This window comes from Humulus lupulus, chromosome 6 (assembly GCF_963169125.1).
Source record: "Humulus lupulus chromosome 6, drHumLupu1.1, whole genome shotgun sequence".
In the NCBI taxonomy this organism is placed as follows: Eukaryota; Viridiplantae; Streptophyta; class Magnoliopsida; order Rosales; family Cannabaceae; genus Humulus; species Humulus lupulus.
The window spans coordinates 34,181,930-34,199,943 of NC_084798.1; the positions used below are offsets into that span (position 1 = coordinate 34,181,930).

The 18,014-nt window shown below is 32.9% G+C and overlaps 1 long non-coding RNA gene across 3 annotated transcripts; it reads right to left on the minus strand.

Annotated features, from left to right (window-relative positions):
- Positions 1–111: 111 nt before the first annotated feature.
- Positions 112–17,471, minus strand: LOC133782032 (uncharacterized). Of its 3 annotated transcripts, none has more exons than XR_009870326.1 (7): positions 17,229–17,471; positions 15,587–15,700; positions 15,300–15,437; positions 14,645–14,726; positions 13,990–14,154; positions 13,858–13,916; positions 112–1,698 (listed from the first exon to the last, which is right to left on the minus strand). It is a non-coding gene; the product is annotated as an uncharacterized LOC133782032 (long non-coding RNA). The 3 variants fall into 3 exon arrangements; XR_009870325.1 differs by having other exon boundaries at positions 12,623–13,916; XR_009870327.1 differs by lacking the exon at positions 112–1,698 and having other exon boundaries at positions 12,964–13,916; positions 17,233–17,471.
- Between the last annotated feature and the right edge of the window lie 543 nt (positions 17,472–18,014).

Consider the following 18,014-nt stretch of genomic DNA (forward strand, 5'->3'; position numbering starts at 1 on the left):
TCCTTGCTTACGATCACTATTCTATATGGACGATTCGTGCGCTTGCGATATATAAATTTTTAAACATACCCGTTTTGGGTCCATCACTATGGGATATCTATTCTTCAATTCATCATATAGTTTGTTGAAGTCAGAAACTTTATAAGCATTGGCAGTTTCTTCGAATAATTTTATGACACATTTAACTCTGACACGTGCTTTAATATTTTGAGACAGATACCACCTACAATGCCCATGTTGTGACTTCCTATAAATATTTGACACCCCATTGATGATGCTTTGTTTCTATCTGAAATAAAGACTAAATCACTATCATCTGGTATAAGTTCTTGTAACTTTGTAAGGAACCATGACCACGAAGCATCATTCTCTTAATCAACCACAGCCCAAGCAATACGATATTGATGAAAATTACCATCCTGTGTTGTTGCAATGAGCATTACACCTTTGTACTTGGTCTTCAACCAAGTCCCATCCACCGCAATAACCTTTCTCATGCAACAAAATCCTTTGATGCATGCTCCATATGCTAGGAAAACATATTTGAATTTAGAATCTTCATCCACCTCCAAATGTGTGATCGTACCTGGATTCATCTTTCGAACCATGTGTAAGTAAGTTGGAAGATTTTGAAAACTTAATTCAAGTGAACCTCTAAAAAGGTTGTTTGTAATTTTTTCCCCTTCCAAGCTTTCCAATATGTTATTGGCATGTGATTGTTCTGCATAATCGTCATTATTACTTTTGGCTTCGGTGTCTCTTTTTGACCATTGAAACTTAACCTCATGACATTAGCAACTACTGCAGCACTTGCTTGACGATGCTTTCTTTTTAGGCTAATAAGGGAGCAAGTGTGAGTGTTACAATAAGTTCGTATTGAGAACCGCTCTGAGTAGGTAACCTTTGCTGCACGCACTGCCCAATTGCATGACTTGTCAATGCATTTTGTCATATATAATGACTTGGTAGATTTATTAATTTCCATTTCAAAGCAAGCCTTTATTGCAATATTGTTCAACTTAGTTTTTACCTCATCTTTGTTCTTGAATTATTGACCAATTGCCAAATCTGACCCATCTTGGAAACTAAATGTGTCTTCACTGGGGACTTGATTTTGTTCATCGTGGTGGTCCAACAAATCATAGTAGTTGAATGAGTCAATGTGATTTGGAGTTGGAGATGATGATGTTGTCCTTTTGTTAAGAAGGTCCATAGGTTCACAACCTAGATTAACACCACTTTCGCCTGGTGCAGAAGCAGCATCACAAATATTATTTTCAAAGTAGAATTCACAGACAAAGTAATCATCTACTAAACTTTGTTCATTTTCTTCCATGTTGTGTTCAACTTCCATGTCACATATATCTTCTCTCTTAATGAGATCCACAAGTAGTGCAACTCTACGATTGTTCTCTCCACAATCCAAAAGATAAAATGCAAGACATTCATCCCCTCGTAAAATGAGTGGTGACATAATTTCTCCCGCAATGATAGGTAAGTAACTTATTTTCAATTCGATATCATTTTGATTCACCCCAATCTTCTTATACAATTTCTTCAATAACACCTCAAAAGTAATATTAAATTCATCAACAATGATAGATATAACATCCTTATTCCTTGGTGACCATTTATACAACCCTTGCTCATCCTTCCCCTCCCCATCATATTGAGCATAGATTACCACTCGAGTCATTCCTGTAACGAGAATAGATTATTAACATTAGAAAATATGTTTGATGTTAAAATTATAATTAATTAGTTTAAAATTAAAAATACGAATCTCAACCAAGTCTAGTTAGGCTCTACTAGTATCTTAACCCACTATAGTTGAGAAACAATTGAGCTCTACTAATATCTCAACCAGTTACAGTTGAGCAATAGTTGAGCTCTACTAGTATCTTAATCAACTATAGTTGAGCTCTACTAATATCTCAACCAGTTACAGTTGAGCAATAGTTGAGCTCTACTAGTATCTTAACCAACTATAGTTGACCTCTACTACTAGAATTAACATATCGAATAAAGTTAATCTTTTTTTTTATTACAAAGAATGTAATCTCTCTTTTTGACAAAAATGTTGATGGAACAATTTTATAGATTACAAATATAAATATCAACCAAGTTCAGTTGAGCTCTACTAGTATCTCAACCAGCTACAGTAAAACAACAGTTGAGCTCTACCATTATCTCGAACATCTCTATCTAGTTGAGCTCGATTGTACCAGGGCAAGAACTAAGCAAAATCATCTTTTTCATGGGTTTCAAATTGCAAAATCACTATTTTAACTGGGTAGCATTATACTTTAATTGTTATTTTTACCACATATTTATGAAGAAACAAACTTGTAAGCAAACAAAATGCAAATATTTAGTTCTAACATTCAAATCAAGAAAGATTCGGAATTTAAAATACTAATCTCGACCAAGTCTAGTTAACCTCAACTACTATCTTAACCAGCAATAATTGAGCAGTTGAGCTCTACTAGTATCTCAACCATGTTTGGTCGAGCTCTACTGAAATTGTCTTCCCGACTGAACACAGTCCAGATCTGCGTATCATCTTCTTCGTGAGTTTCATTTCGAAAAACGTCATTTTCAACTCAAAATCCACAAAATGGTTATAATATGGCTAACAAGGTACTTTTATTGTTATTTTTACCACATATATATGACAAAATAAGCATCTAAGCAAACAAAATACAACTTTCTTTGTTTTCACATTCAAATCAAAAAATAAAAAATTAGGGTTTCTCATTTACTTATCTTAATGTAATCACTTTTTTTCCAACAATGTCACTGAAATGTATGTAAGTATGTCACAAAATAATCTTTCTATACATTTGGAGAGATTTGATAGGATTTGAAGAGATTTTGAAGAAATAATGGTGGATGGAGGAATGATAGGGTGCTGAACACTTTTTTTTTTTCAAATCTGATTTTTTATTATTTTAATTAAAAACAAATATAAAAATAAAAGGACATTATTTGAATATAAAAGTTTCATTAACGGGAGGAGGTTAGTGTAGCTAAATTTAAAAAAATGAAGGTTGCATAGCTAACATAAAACTTTATAAGGTTATTTAACTCAAAAATCCGGATTTCGCACCTGTCTTCCTTCTTTCTTTTGTATAAAAAAAAATCATATATTTCAAAGTAGTAATTAATATAATTGAGTTTGTGATTGTAATTAATTTAAAATCAGCGAATTAATCGATTGAAAAACTATTATATATTATATAAGATATATGCATCTTTGAAATAATTTAAATTTACATTGGCTAATCTAATTTTATAATTTAATAAAGATTATATGGTGATTTATAATTTCTTAAGGTAACCATTAATATTGTATATTTCAAAAAGATTTTAATAATAATGGAAATTACATACTGAAATATTATAATTATAATTTTCCTAATTCCCAATACATAAAATAAGATGATATTTTATTGAGCTTTGAAGGAGAGAGTAATTATTGGGAAACTATATAGAGAGTAATTATTGGGAAACTATATATTTTGTCAAAAAAAATATTGGGAAACTATTTTGTCAAATAACAAATATTGGGAAACTATCTTAGGGCCAAATAGAATCTTCTAATTATATTTCAGAAATTCACCGTTTAATCCTTTACTGAGTTAAATAAAAAAAAGAATTACATTTTAAAATTTAACTATTTCTATTTTATAAACATCGAGATTAAATATCTAATACGTACGTACCCTATATTTGTTTTGACAAAAGTCATATTAAAAAAATTATATTGATGCAATAGCTAAAGACAAGATTGGTACATCTCTACCCAATTCTGACAAGCTTGGAGTTCCCAAATGAATAAGGCATTAATTGTTATTCATTTTAACCATGTATCATGATTCTCAATATTAATTTTCCCTTCAAAACAGACATGCCTGTGCTTGTTTAAGTTATAAGACTTCGTATATATATATATAGCACAATAAAAAAAATTACTTAATTATAAAATATATGTTTAAATTCTAAAGACAACATAAAGCAAACCACAAACATATAATAGCAAAAAAATCAAAAAGAGATTTTAAATATTCAAAGATATAGATCACAGCACATAATATTATGATGATAGCTTTCTAGATGGGAAGTAGTGTTGGCCACAAAGGACGTCTTAGAATGTAGGCAAAATACGAATCCCTGGGTGGAAGTGTACCAATCTTTGTGAACTTCTCTTCTGCAATATGGTATTCGTGAATATAAACACCATGACCGTCCTTGAAGAATATCACATCGCCATCATCCGGATGAAAATTTATGAAACGTAGTGATGAATCAAACTCAATCTTCTTCAATTCAACATCCTTTACCAAAGTCCATGGGCCATCACCATCACCATCACCATCACTTAATTCCCAAACTTTCAAAACATATGTTTTGCGCTCGTTTTCAAACCAAAACTGCGAAAGCCACAGTCGCCCCCGAACAGTTCCAATGCATAAGAATCGGCTATATCGAAATGGAATGTCAATGGTACAATGATTTGCATCTTTAAAAGGATCGAACACAATCACTGAGTTTTTCAGAAGCCGATATACCATTCCGTCGCTGCAAGCAACCGATAGATTAGTAGTGACAAAAGATCCTTTTGAAGGAATCAATCTGAAAGTTGACTCGGTCCATTCTTTACTCTCCGAACAATAAGCATAGGTGATATAGCTAAGATTGCGTGGATCCCATGTACCCTTATATATTATTAGAATGACTTTGAATCTGCATTGATGGAGTTTGGTTACAGAATATTGTTGCGGTTTGCATACCAATGCACAATGGGCAAACTGAGCATGGTGACCATACTCCAAATATTGAGGGAGTTCGATCCATTGTTTGGTGAACGGATTGCATATGATCAAACATTTTTTCGAGTCCGGCCAGAGTAGCAACAAGTCATCACATGTGGAGAGTATCCGAACTTGCGGACACGGCAAAAAATCCAAAGAAGAATTTGAACAAGTAGTATCAGTAGTGACAAAATGACACACTGATCGTTCATTTGCCCAGGTATGAGTTTTTTTAAAAACAAGGGTGCATGGTAAGTGGTTGGATTGGGATTCGTGGTGTTTTCTAAAATCAGGCGAAGAAATTAAGGAGAGCCAATGCTTACATACCAGGCTACATCGGATTGCAGATCGAACATCTGGTAGCCGTGTGAATACATGGAGCATTGCATCTTTGCTTAGACTTGAAATTAAGGACTGTGATTGGCCTTCTCTGCTCCCAACTAGAGCTACGTCGCCGCCGTTCATATCTTATGCTTTATTAGGGTATTGTCTTATGCTTTTTAATTTTGTTATTTATATATATAAATATATATATATATAGACACACAGTCGACCTAATTTTATTAGGGTTTCGTACATGTTTTTCTTTTTGTTTTGTTTTTATAAAAAAATCTATAAAGCCGACCTAAGTTCAGTCTCACTACATACTAATATAATTGATAATTGATGATTGATTTTATGATTGTTTACGCAATAGGTTATTTTTTATAGATAATTAATTTAAAATCAGTGAACTAATCTGATAAAAAACTATATACTATTATATAAGATATGCATCTTTGAAATAAATTCAATTTAAATTGGCGAATCTATTTTTACGATTTAATAAAGGTTATAATGATTTTTTTGTCAAAAAAAAAAGATTATATGGTGATTTTTTTGTCAAAAAAAAGAGTATATGGTGATTCATCGTTTTTTAAGGTAATATATTAATCTAATTTTGGCAAACTATATTGTTTCTGTAAATTAGCAATTAGTATTTAAGGATAGTTATCTCAAATTTAATTTGACATTCAGATATTTAATATATGGTATTTTTAAAAATATTTTAATAATTATGGAAATTTCATTTGTCCATAACTGAAATATTTTAATTATAATATTTCCTTCCCAAAGTATAAAATAAGATTTTATTCCTACCACAACATTTTTTTGACCTTTGCAGGAGAGAGTAAATATTCGGAAATTTTTTAGAGTATTGTGTTTTGCTTTTTAGGGTAATTTCCTCATAGGTTATTTTTTATAAATATGGCTTTTAAGCTATTATTGTTCAGAATTATGAGAATTAAATTTTCATTATTTGTATGAAAAAATTTAATTAAAAAAACTCAGTTTATAGAAAAACTAATCACCTAAAGTAACTCAAAAATTAAACAAAAACACATCAACAAAAGAAAATATATGGCATAATCACAATTTTTACAAAAATATGGGAAAAAAACCCATAAAAATGATAAAATTTTATAAAAAGCTATAAAATATTTATGATGGAAAAAAGCCATATTTTTTTAAACTTGAATAAAAAAAAACTCATCATTTCCATTTATCTATAATCAGAATTTATGTATCAGCCGATCTAACTCTTGCAATATACCCTACTTCTAATTATGTTTTAGATACGTACCCCACTATTTGTTTTGACAAAATCGATATTAAAAATTAATATAAATACATATATGAGAATTTTTTGGTAGGGGCATAAACTCAAATATTTTATATTACAGTATATCGTTATAGAGAAATTATAATAAATGGCCCAAAATAATAACATCAAGAAGCTAATGTCCTCATTTTTAAAATTGTAGAGAAATTACTATTTTTACATTATTGATTACCTAAGTTGCAATTTTCTATTATTCGTATGACTTTAATATAGTGGTATATGTATATTAGGTTTATTTAATTAGTTTTTATTTTAAAATTATTTTGATTTTTTAAGTTTTTTATGGGTTGTTGATATATTATTTTTCAACTAGTGTATATGTTTTTTTGTGGTATAGTATATCAATTATAATGGTAGTATATAATTGATGGTTAAATCCCAGGCCCACCGTTCATTATGAGTATTTTGGCTTGGAATTGTCATGGGCTTGGGAACCCATGGACTCTTCAATTCCTAAAGGATTTAACCATCCAAAAAAGAAACTCGATTTCATCTTTTTAAGTGAAACGTTAAGCAAAAAGGATCGATTGGAGAGGGTACGTACGGCTTTGGGATTTGAAGGACTTTTTGTGGTGGAGGTACAAGGGCATAGTGGCGGATTGGCTCTCTTGTGGAGACATGAAGAGGAAGCTCGATTACTGAGTTATTCGACATCTCATATTGATGTACAAATTTCAATAGCTGGGAAGGCGGAGTGGCGATTTACTGGGCTATATGGGGAACCCAGTCGGGGTCATCGACGACAAACTTGGGACTTATTGAGAACCTTAGCTTCTGCATCATCCCTACCATGGTGTATAATGGGTGATGTAAATAACGTGGTGGGCCAGGAGGATAAAAGGGGTGGTAATCCTTACCCCGGATGGTTAATTAATGGTTTTAATCAAGCATTGACGGATTGTGGGCTGATAGATTGGGATCTTACTGGATATCCATACACATGGGAACGTGGCAGGGGGTCTTCAGAGTGGATTGAAGTTCGATTGGATCGTGCATTGGTATCTCAGAGTTGGTTTAATCTTTTCTTGTATGCAAAATTATTTAACTTAGACTTCTCAACATCTGATCATTGTCCCATTCTATTGGAGTTTAATTTTGCACCAATTACCCATTCTCTAAAGAAATTCAAGTTTGAAAATGCTTGGTTAAGGGAGCCTATGTGTACTCAGATTATTCGTGATAGCTGGGAAGTTTGTAGGGAGGGTAATATTCAAGAGAAAATTCGTTACTGTGGCATGGCGTTGATGGACTGGGGAAAGGATTATACTGGTAACTTCGCAGGTAGAATCAAGGGATATAAGAAGGACATCAAGCATTGGATGATGGGTCGGGATCCTAATTCGATAAGTAAGTTCAAGGAAGGCAAGAAAAATTTGTGTGAAGTCTACGTACAAAGGGAAGTTTTCTGGAGGCAACGATCTAAGCAACTGTGGTTACAAGCAGGGGATCAGAATAGTAGATATTTTCATGCTTCTGCCACGGCTCGTCAGAAAAATAATACCATTCATCAACTGCAGGGCGACGATGGGGTTTGGGTGGACTGGGATCATGGGCTTTCGGAGACTATGGTGAATTATTTTCATAATCTTTTTTCTTCTGCTCAGACTGATTTTTTTGATGTCACTAGATATGTACAGCCATGTGTTACAGTTGATCAGAATTTGGAACTACTGAAACCGATTACTGAGGAGGAGGTGCGACAGGCTCTCTTTCAAATGCATCCTGATAAGGCTCCGGGCCCCGATGGTATGACACCGGGTTTCTATCAGAAATGCTGGGATGTAGTCGGTAATGATATGGTAGAACAGGTTATAGCATTTTTCCATTCAGGTACCTTTCCTGTGGGATTGACCGACACAAATATTGTCTTGATATCAAAGAAAAAAAATCCCATTACCATGGGGAATTTACGACCAATTTCACTTTGCAATGTTCTATACAAGGTGGTGTCAAAGGTTCTTGCTAATAGACTGAAGTTTATCTTACCTGGTGTTATTTCAGAAAATCAAAGTGCATTTCTGAAAGGTAGACTTATCTCTGATAACATCTTGGTGTCTTTTGAGGTGATGCATTATTTGAAAAGGAAGAAGAACGGAAAGAAAGGATATATGGTGATTAAGATGGATATGAGTAAAGCCTATGATAGAATGGAGTGGGGCTATCTTCGAGCGGTGTTGGAGAGGATGGGCTTTGATAGTCGTTGGATTGGGTTGGTAATGAAATGTGTGACCTCGGTGTCTTATAACATTGTTCATGGGGGTAGAGAAATGGGACCGATCACCCCAGCTAGAGGGATAAGGCAAGGGGATCCACTTTCACCTTACCTTTTCATTATTTGTGCTGAGGGGTTGTCAGCATTATTGAAAACATATGAAGCTAATGGAAGGTTGAGGGGCTGCAAAGTAGCACGTGGTGCTCCTCTGATTTCTCATATGCTATTCGCAGATGATAGCTACATCTATTGTCAAGCATCTGAAGCGGAGGCAACTAATGTGGTGCAATTGTTACAAATCTATGAGCAAGCTTCTGGCCAGAAAATTAATTTGACTAAATCGTCTGTCTTCTACAGCTCCAATACAGAGGAAGGGATGAAAGAGAGGATTCGCGGTATTATGGGAATTCCGGAAGCTGACGCAAACAGTACATATCTGGGGCTGCCTAATACTATGGGTAGGAAGAAGACGGCTATCTTGGGTTTCCTAAAAGAGAAGATAAGGAAGCGAATACTAGGATGGGAAGGTAGGATGTTATCTCGAGCAGGGAAAGAGGTACTTTTGAAGACAGTTGCTCAGTCACTTCCTAATTATGCTATGAGTGTTTTCTTACTCCCCTTGGAGACGTGCAAAGAGATGGAACGCCTCATGACAAAATTCTGGTGGAAGTCTGATTCCGCTCAACGCAAAGGCATTAGTTGGATGGGATGGTCTCGCATGTGTCGTCATAAACATGTGGGAGGGTTGGGTTTTCGAAGTTTGAGGGACTTTAACTTGGCTCTACTTGGAAAGCAAGGATGGCGACTTATTTCTCAACCGGATTCCCTAGTTGGTCGTATTTTCAAGGCTAGATATTATCCCAAAGGTAACTTCTTGACTGCATCCTTGGGGGACAACCCAAGCTTTGTTTGGCGCAGCATTAAAGAGGCACAACCTCTAATCCGCGAGGGGATCAGAAGAATTGTGGGGGCAGGGGCGTCGACCAATATATTACTAGACCCTTGGCTCCCTGATGCGGACAATCCATATGTCACGTCGATACACCCGGCATTAGTGGGAAGAACCGTAAGTAGTTTGTTGACAACTGGCTCAAGATGTTGGGATGAAGATGTGATTCAGGATCTGTTTGAGGCAAGGGATCAGGAACTTATTTTTTCACTTCAGTTGAGTACAACTGTGGACCATGATGCGTGGTCTTGGAGACATGAGCCTTCAGGTATTTACACTGTGAAAAGTGCATATCGTGCACTTCAAATTAACAAGGAAGATTGGTCTACGAATAACTCAACTGGTTTCTGGAGAAATATTTGGAAATTGGGTATACCCCCAAAAGTTAGGAATTTTGTTTGGCGTGCTATTTCAGGCTGCTTACCCACTCGGGTCCAACTACAGAAAAGACATGTTCCAGTTGAACCACTTTGCCCGCTTTGTGAAAACCATCTCGAGACCACTTTTCATGTGTTAGTTGGATGTACTTTTGCAAGGGCTTGCTGGAATAGATCAATGGTGGATATTGGGAGCTGGTATGAGGTCGACTTTGGGGTTTGGATGAGAGCATTAGTAGATCGGGTTAGTACTCAACAGGTAGAGGAAGCCTCAATGGCGGTATGGGCGATATGGCGTGCCCGTAACGAAGCACTTTGGAACCAGAAGAACACAAATGCTGCAGCTGTTGTTTCTTCCGCTCGGACAACCTTAGATCAATATTTGTTTGCTCAGGCAAGGAAGGGTCAAGCTTTCATCTCTGTTAATATTAGCAGTGAAGAAAATGAGCATTGGACTGCACCTGTGAATGATCAAGTTAAGGTTAACATGGATGGAGCAATCTTTGAGCAGGAGGGTCGTTTTGGTATGGGGTGCTTGGCTAGAGGGCGAGACGGTAGGCTAGTGGAGGCCTTTACTAGGGGCCATGTTGGGTGTGTGAGACCTGAAATCGCAGAGATTATTGGAATCAAGGAAGCACTTAGTTGGATAAAACAACATTCTTGGCCAAGTGTGGTGTTGGAAACTGACAGTCTTCTGTGTGTTCAAGCGGTCAAGAGCAGAGTTTCAATGCCTTCTGAGTTTGGTCATTTAGTCGACGACTGTAGAAGTCTTATTTTAAATTCTTGTAATGTTGAGTTATGTTTTATTAAACGATCTGCAAACAAAGCTGCCCATTGCTTAGCTAGGGGGTCTTGTTTCTCTCCAGGTCGTACACTTCAGGACTATGATGTCTCTGCTGAGGTGTTTTCCATTGTAATGGATGATTTTACCCATTAATGAAGTTACTTTTAGTTCAAAAAAAAAATAATGGTAATATATAATTTTGTATCACGATATATACGTTTTAATGGTAATATATAATTTTTTAACATAGTATAAGTTTTGTTGATATATTATTTTTCAACTCAAAATATGTATTTTGTGGTATGGTATATCATTCAGCAACCCATAAAAAAAGAAAAAAAATCAAAATAACTTTAAAATAAAAACTAATTAAACAAAATTAATATACATATGCCATAATATTAAAATATTTATAATAAAATAGTAATTTGCTAAATGACATATTTGGTAATATGTAATATTAAAAAAGTGGTTAGGCTATTTTACTAAAAAATTAAAAAAAAAAAGAACTGATATTTTATTTTAGGTTAGCCAGATCTGAACTTTGAATCCATAATGATGACTGGTTAGACAATACCATGTGATTCCACAAGGACTATACCTCACTTGACCCCTTCTGGCTAATTTTCTCTATAGTCTTGACTATTCATTTCAATGCAATAGATATATCTGTCCTATACATCTTATCAAAGACTATTGGTTATAAATACACATATGAATGGGGATCACTACCATCCCAAGTTCTCAAACTCAAAAGTATCAAGCTAATTTCATGACTTTTATTTGATTGGAACCTTTTTTTTTATGAATATATCATAGACTACTTGTCCCAAGTTCTTGGTCTACATTCTGTTTTGGTATTTTCAGAAACCAAACAGAGTAAAATTCTTGACATAGATTATGATCAGCAATATACTTAGGAAAGTAAAATTAAATTGAGTGTGCCTCATCACGAAGATAGGAGATAGTTGTTTGTACAAGATACTTCATTTGAATTAAGTAGAGAACAAAATTATGTTGTACTTTTGACAATGCTTTCTCTGAATTTTTTTAAAGAAGTCGTCACATAAAAAAAGTGTATATTCTTTTATCAAAGTTATATTTCAAACGAGGATAAAGCCTTTTCTCTAATCATAAACCCTTCTTGCTACTTTTCTCAACCTAATATTCTATGAAATAGTGATTAAAATTTTCTCTCTATTACTGAGCAATAGCAAGGATTTTAAATGTCCTCTCTATAGTTCAGCAATTGAGACAAAGTATTAAGCTTTAGCGACAAAAAAATTCATCTCTAAAACCCGATTTTGTTATAATGCCAACACAAAATGATATTTCGGTTTCTTTAAGAAGGAAAAGGACCCTAAAAAGAGAAGCAACTCAGGCAGAGCTGCTTGCAATACAACTGAAAAGGACCTCAAAAACTATACAAAAATATTATTACACCATTTACAAGTATATGTTTTTAACAATCTAATTAATGTACCAATCATCAAACAAACCAAACAAACACAATTCAATTATAAAATAGTTATACTAGATAAGTCTATATAAAAGCAAACACCATTTTCCCCTAGACTAGCATCAAACCATCGGCCAATATCAATTCAACTAATTCAAAAATGCATGCATGTTTTCTTCCTTATCTCGCCACAGCACACAAATTTCTCAGATCCTACTTCACTAAGACACACAAGTTCTCAACCTTCCGTTATCACCGCAGCACACAACAATGACTCAGAACCTACTTCACTGTGGATGAATATTTAAGATATTCAAACTTCTCTAACATTTGCATAATATTAAAACAAAGGTAAAAGGCATACCTCTTGCAAAATGCAAACAAAAGTAAGAGTCTCTCGTGAGAGATTGCTTGCACACCAAGTATTTTGCCTCTTCTCTTGGAGGCAGCCAACCAAAAAAGTTTTAACTATATTATAAAGAGAATAAAAATATAGAGATAGAGACATATATAAGCAATATGACAGCACCAAACAAAAATCTCATTATTTATGATCAAAACCCATACAATCAATATTATATATTTTCACATGAATAAAAGTCTGATAAAATCATATTATAGAATATGCATAAATCAAATCTGTAAAATCCAAATTTCATACACAAAAGCCAACAAAAGGACTAAAGAAAAGGTAATCTAAATCCATATTCTCAAATCACAAACATTAAGTATTAATCACCATATTCTTACACTTACAACATCTCTAATTTTTCTCTTTGTATTCTCTTAATTAGAAACAATTCCAACACAAAAAATTTTATAAACCTGAACTAAAGGGGAAAGGGCTTACCTTCATCAGCTACAACAAAATAAATTATTAAGAACAAAAGCAATAGCACAAACCAAAGAAATAATCTTTAAGCAAAACCAACAAATTAAAGCCCACTTAAAGGATCTTGACACAACCATAATGTGAAAATATAAGGTTTATTTATAAAGTTCTAGCAAAAAAAAAAAACAAACATATTATAAAGCTTAAAATATAAATAACCAGTATGCAAGAAAACATAAAATTATGTCAAATAATAAAACATAACCAATCATGTAATGAAAATTTGTTACATAATGATTAAAAATAAATCAAATATCACTTTAACATACATTTTAAATCAAGTTGATGGTACTTTAGTACTTTAGAAAACACAATCAAAACTATAGTTCTTTTAACACATATAAAAACTAAAATGCACTTTAGAACAAATAATAGCAAAATTTTCTTTATTGACTTACTTTCTGATTAAAATTAGCTCAATGAAAGGGCTAACTTAAATATATGTAGGCAGCAAATGAAAATAATATGAAGTCACTCAATTAAGAAATTGAATAGAGATGAAATAAAAAGCTCAACACCTTGAATTTGATCCAAACTAAGTGGAAATTCTTGAGCCAAAAACTTGAGTCTCAAAGAAAATAAAGATGGGATCAAAAGTAAGAGCAAACTCAGTAGGTCATTTCTTCAAATGCTGAGAGTAGATAAACCATATACATAAAAGAATTTCATGATTATAAATGAAGCATACTTGTATGAAAATATTTCACCTTGAGTTTTCCAATTGCCTTCAAGCTTAAGATCACTAGATCAGAGTCTAAGTGCATGCCTGCACAAAGAATTAAGAACAATGTCATCCTAGAAAACATTAAGAAAACTTTCAGTATCACAGATGTACTTACTTCAACAAGTATAATGAGTATTCGCTTCCTTATAACCTTTATCACGGAAGTCTTTAGCTTCATCCCCACTTACAGCTTAATATTTGAGCACACACTGAAAGACTTATTTTAAGGACTACTAGCCACTTTGTTTTACTATGTCCTGCAACTTCCACCCGCCAAGTCCTGAGAAAGCAAAATAATGAATTAGTTAACAACAACAAGATTCAAAACAATTGAACTTAAATGTTCGGATTCAAAAAAATTGAACATAAATGTCCCAATTCAATAAATATGGAATGTCTGTCAAAATCTAATTACAATACTGAGATCAATAACTTAAATGAACTCTGCAAGGCTGCAAATATTAAAGAGGCGTTTACAGGCAACAAACCTCATAATATCATAGTGTAAAACCATATGTTAGGCAGCTGATATATAAAGCTTATTATTTGAGCACAATACTGCAAGAGTAAGTCCTATAGCTTCCATTGCTTGTCTCACATGAAACATATATAAGATAATGACAAAAATTACAACTTAACATATATCACATGAACTATATATCCTAATCCATATTTTTTTCATTAAAACAATTGAATTTGTTAGACATTATTTACAGTCAGAATATCTTCCAAATAAAAAAAAATAAAAAGTCAAATTAGAGGTGCCTTACCTTACTTTTAGTATAACAGAGAACTGGTAATTTTTATCTGTTGTTCAACCTTCCTTTCCACCCCATATGCAAATGATCAAATCTTCAATTACAAGGAAAAAAGACTTTCACTAGGGTAATTAAAAGCAACCCATGCACGTGCACTTAACAACACATAAATAGAAAGAAAATATCAAAAACCAAATAGAGTATTCAACCACTACATCAAGCAACTTATATGCTATATGTTTTGAAAAAAAAACGAGCAAGACAAAATCGAAATGCTATATGTTGAATTATTATAACAATTATTCTTATAAATAATATACTAGATGAAAACATAAAAGAAAGCCCACTAAGAATGCTTTATGATAAACAATCTTGAAGAAACAGGGCAATGTTTATATGATACATGACATTTTTAAATAGCATTAAAAACATTATTTAAAATTCATGAACTCGGCAAAAACGAAAGCCTATCTAAAGAAACTGAAACAGAACAGAAATGATGGCATGATCTTCTGAATCATAAAACTACTGCATATAAATAAACTATCTCAATTTAGAACAAGTGCAATTATTAGAGAAATAATCACATACCAATAGAGTTGCAAATAAATAATACTACTTTGGATAATCCCCTCAACTTTGGATAGTAAATATAGGGCAAAAATACCTCTTACAATCATCAGAGCTAATGTACCCTTTTTCACTCAATGTCTATAACTTTATCTTGAAGCAAAGTGATGGATTTTTTCCTTAGTATTTTGCTCCTGATCTAAAGGACCTGCATTAACTCATTGCTAATAATATCCTGCACATGATACACATTCTTATGCTCAATATTTTCTGCACAACAGTTACCGTTGTAAATCATGTGAGAATAAATAGGATTATAAAATCAAGAACAAATCATGGTCAGAATAACAAATATATATTCCAGCAAAGGTAGAATGTACATACTTCGACATGCTTATAGAACTTAGAAGGAGTCTTTTTGATTGCGTCAAACATTTTTGGTTCCTCACACTTCTTAACCAAAGACTCCACCTCATTGCAAATTGCTCAAGCAACATCCTGGAATCAAAACATGAAAAAGAAATGAAGAAAATCCTTTTGATCATCACAAAATCTTCTAATAACTAACTACATAAATCAAAATGAATTGGGTCAAAATGAATCAATTTTGAGACATGACAGTAGTTATCACTTAAATATGTTTCATGCATTGACAGGGAAAGTAATATGGTTGTCAATTTGGCAACCATAGGAACTAGGGGTGTTCGTGGTGCGGTTGGTGCGGTTTTTCTCTAATTTTTTGGACCGCACCGCATATGCGGTTTGGACAATTTTCCAAACTGCAACCCGCACCGCATAGACCTCAAACCGCATAAACAGCACCGCAAAAATGCGGTGTGGTGCGGTGCGGTTTTGTCGGTTTATACCTATAGCTAAATAATTTAATAATTAAATATTATAATTAAGAATGATTCATAATAAATCTCATAACCATAAAGTGTTTAACAAAATAATTAAATGTACAACAAGCTAATAAACTTTAAGTAAAACAATAAAAATATAACAAACTAATAACAAATAAAAAATGTAATATAAAAGTAAATATTATTTTAATTAAGGAGGAATATCTTTAGGTTGAAGTAAAATATGTGTTAGCATCCTATGAAACATTATATTTATTTCTAGATATTGTGTATATTATATTATACTATATAAATATTTATGCATTAATTTTAAATATAGTAAAATTGAAAAAAAATATATAAAAAAGTTAATATATATAATGATGCGGTGCGGTGTGGTTTGAACCGCATTTATAAAATTTAAAACCGCAAACCGCACCGCGCGGTTCGGCAAAAATACAAACCGCAACCACACCGCAAAGGGCTCAAAACCGCAAATTGTGTTGCGGTGTGTGCAGTGTGGGCGGTTTTATGAACACCCCTAATAGGAACTGTGGAATGATCTATAAGACTTGACAAACACTTTCTTACTTAATTTTAACAACTTGCGTGATTACATCGGGAGAGAAAAATATTGGTATAAGTTGATTGGATTCTATTAGAACAAATAGGAAACAGACATACTCACTCTATCAGACATACACATTCTACTTTCAATATAGTGTTTTACGCATTTATAAACTATCATACTCACTCTGTTCATAATAAGTATCAATCAAGTTTAGGCGCACACACATACACACCAAATGCCATATCTAAGACCATCACATGTTAAGGACCAATGTGTCTACCAATCATGGTGTTGCATGCTTCAATGTAAAATAGTATGTAAAAGTCAAAAATACTAAAACCACACACCCAAAAATTAAGAGAAAAAATATGTGATAATCAATTTCAAATCCTTGTTTACCTTTTTTCTAGCTATTTTCTTTCTCGTAATATACACATAGTAGAAATGAGCAAAAATAAACCCACAACCAGATCAATAAATCATCAATATGCAAAAAAAAATGCAACAATGACAAACTATAATAAATTAGAAAATCAATTAGGAACCCTAATCTGAACACCAAAGCAAAAATCGATGATAGTGAGGCTCCAAATTAGATTAAGAGAAAACAAACCTACTGAAATAGGCAAAATGATAATGGATTAAGAAGCAGTTTTGGATCCTTCGTAATCTCCGTGAAAGCTTCAAACTGACACTCAATACATCTGATCGGCAACGAGGCTACCCAACAACGATTTCGACCGGCGACGTTGTGAGCCAGTGACCAAAAAAAAGAGAAATTGAATTTGAGAGAGAGAGAGGGGCAATAGGGGGAGAAGAGAGAGAGAGATCAGACAGAAGAATTTTCATTTTTATTTTTTTTCAATGAAAATGTGAATAGAGTTGGATTTTAAAAACAATAAATTAGTAGTTTAAAAAAAACAATAAAATAGTCACAAAGCACGCCATAGTTGTGACTAAAAAGATGTTTTTAGTCACAATAAAATACTCTGGTAACTAAAAGTGAAATAGTCATAAGTTTTAGTGACAAATATTTATACTAGTAGCTGAAAATACTTTTAGCCACAACCAAATTTTTAAAAATTATAGATTTAAAATTTTTAATTATTGCCACAAATAATTTTTTGTGACTAAAGTATAATTTGTCACAAATTATGACTATAAGTATATTTGGTCACAAGTATTTTTTAGTTGTCACTGAAAAGTTGTGAGTAAATATCAAGTTTTTTGTAGTGATAGCTGTTAATTAATATTTTTTTAAATAAATTTTAATATTTTAAATTTTTGGAAGAGTTACCTAATGACATGTCAGTCACATAATTATTAAATTAAATAATTAAAAAAAAAATTATTTAAACATTATATATAAAATTTACATTATAAATAAGCATTATATATG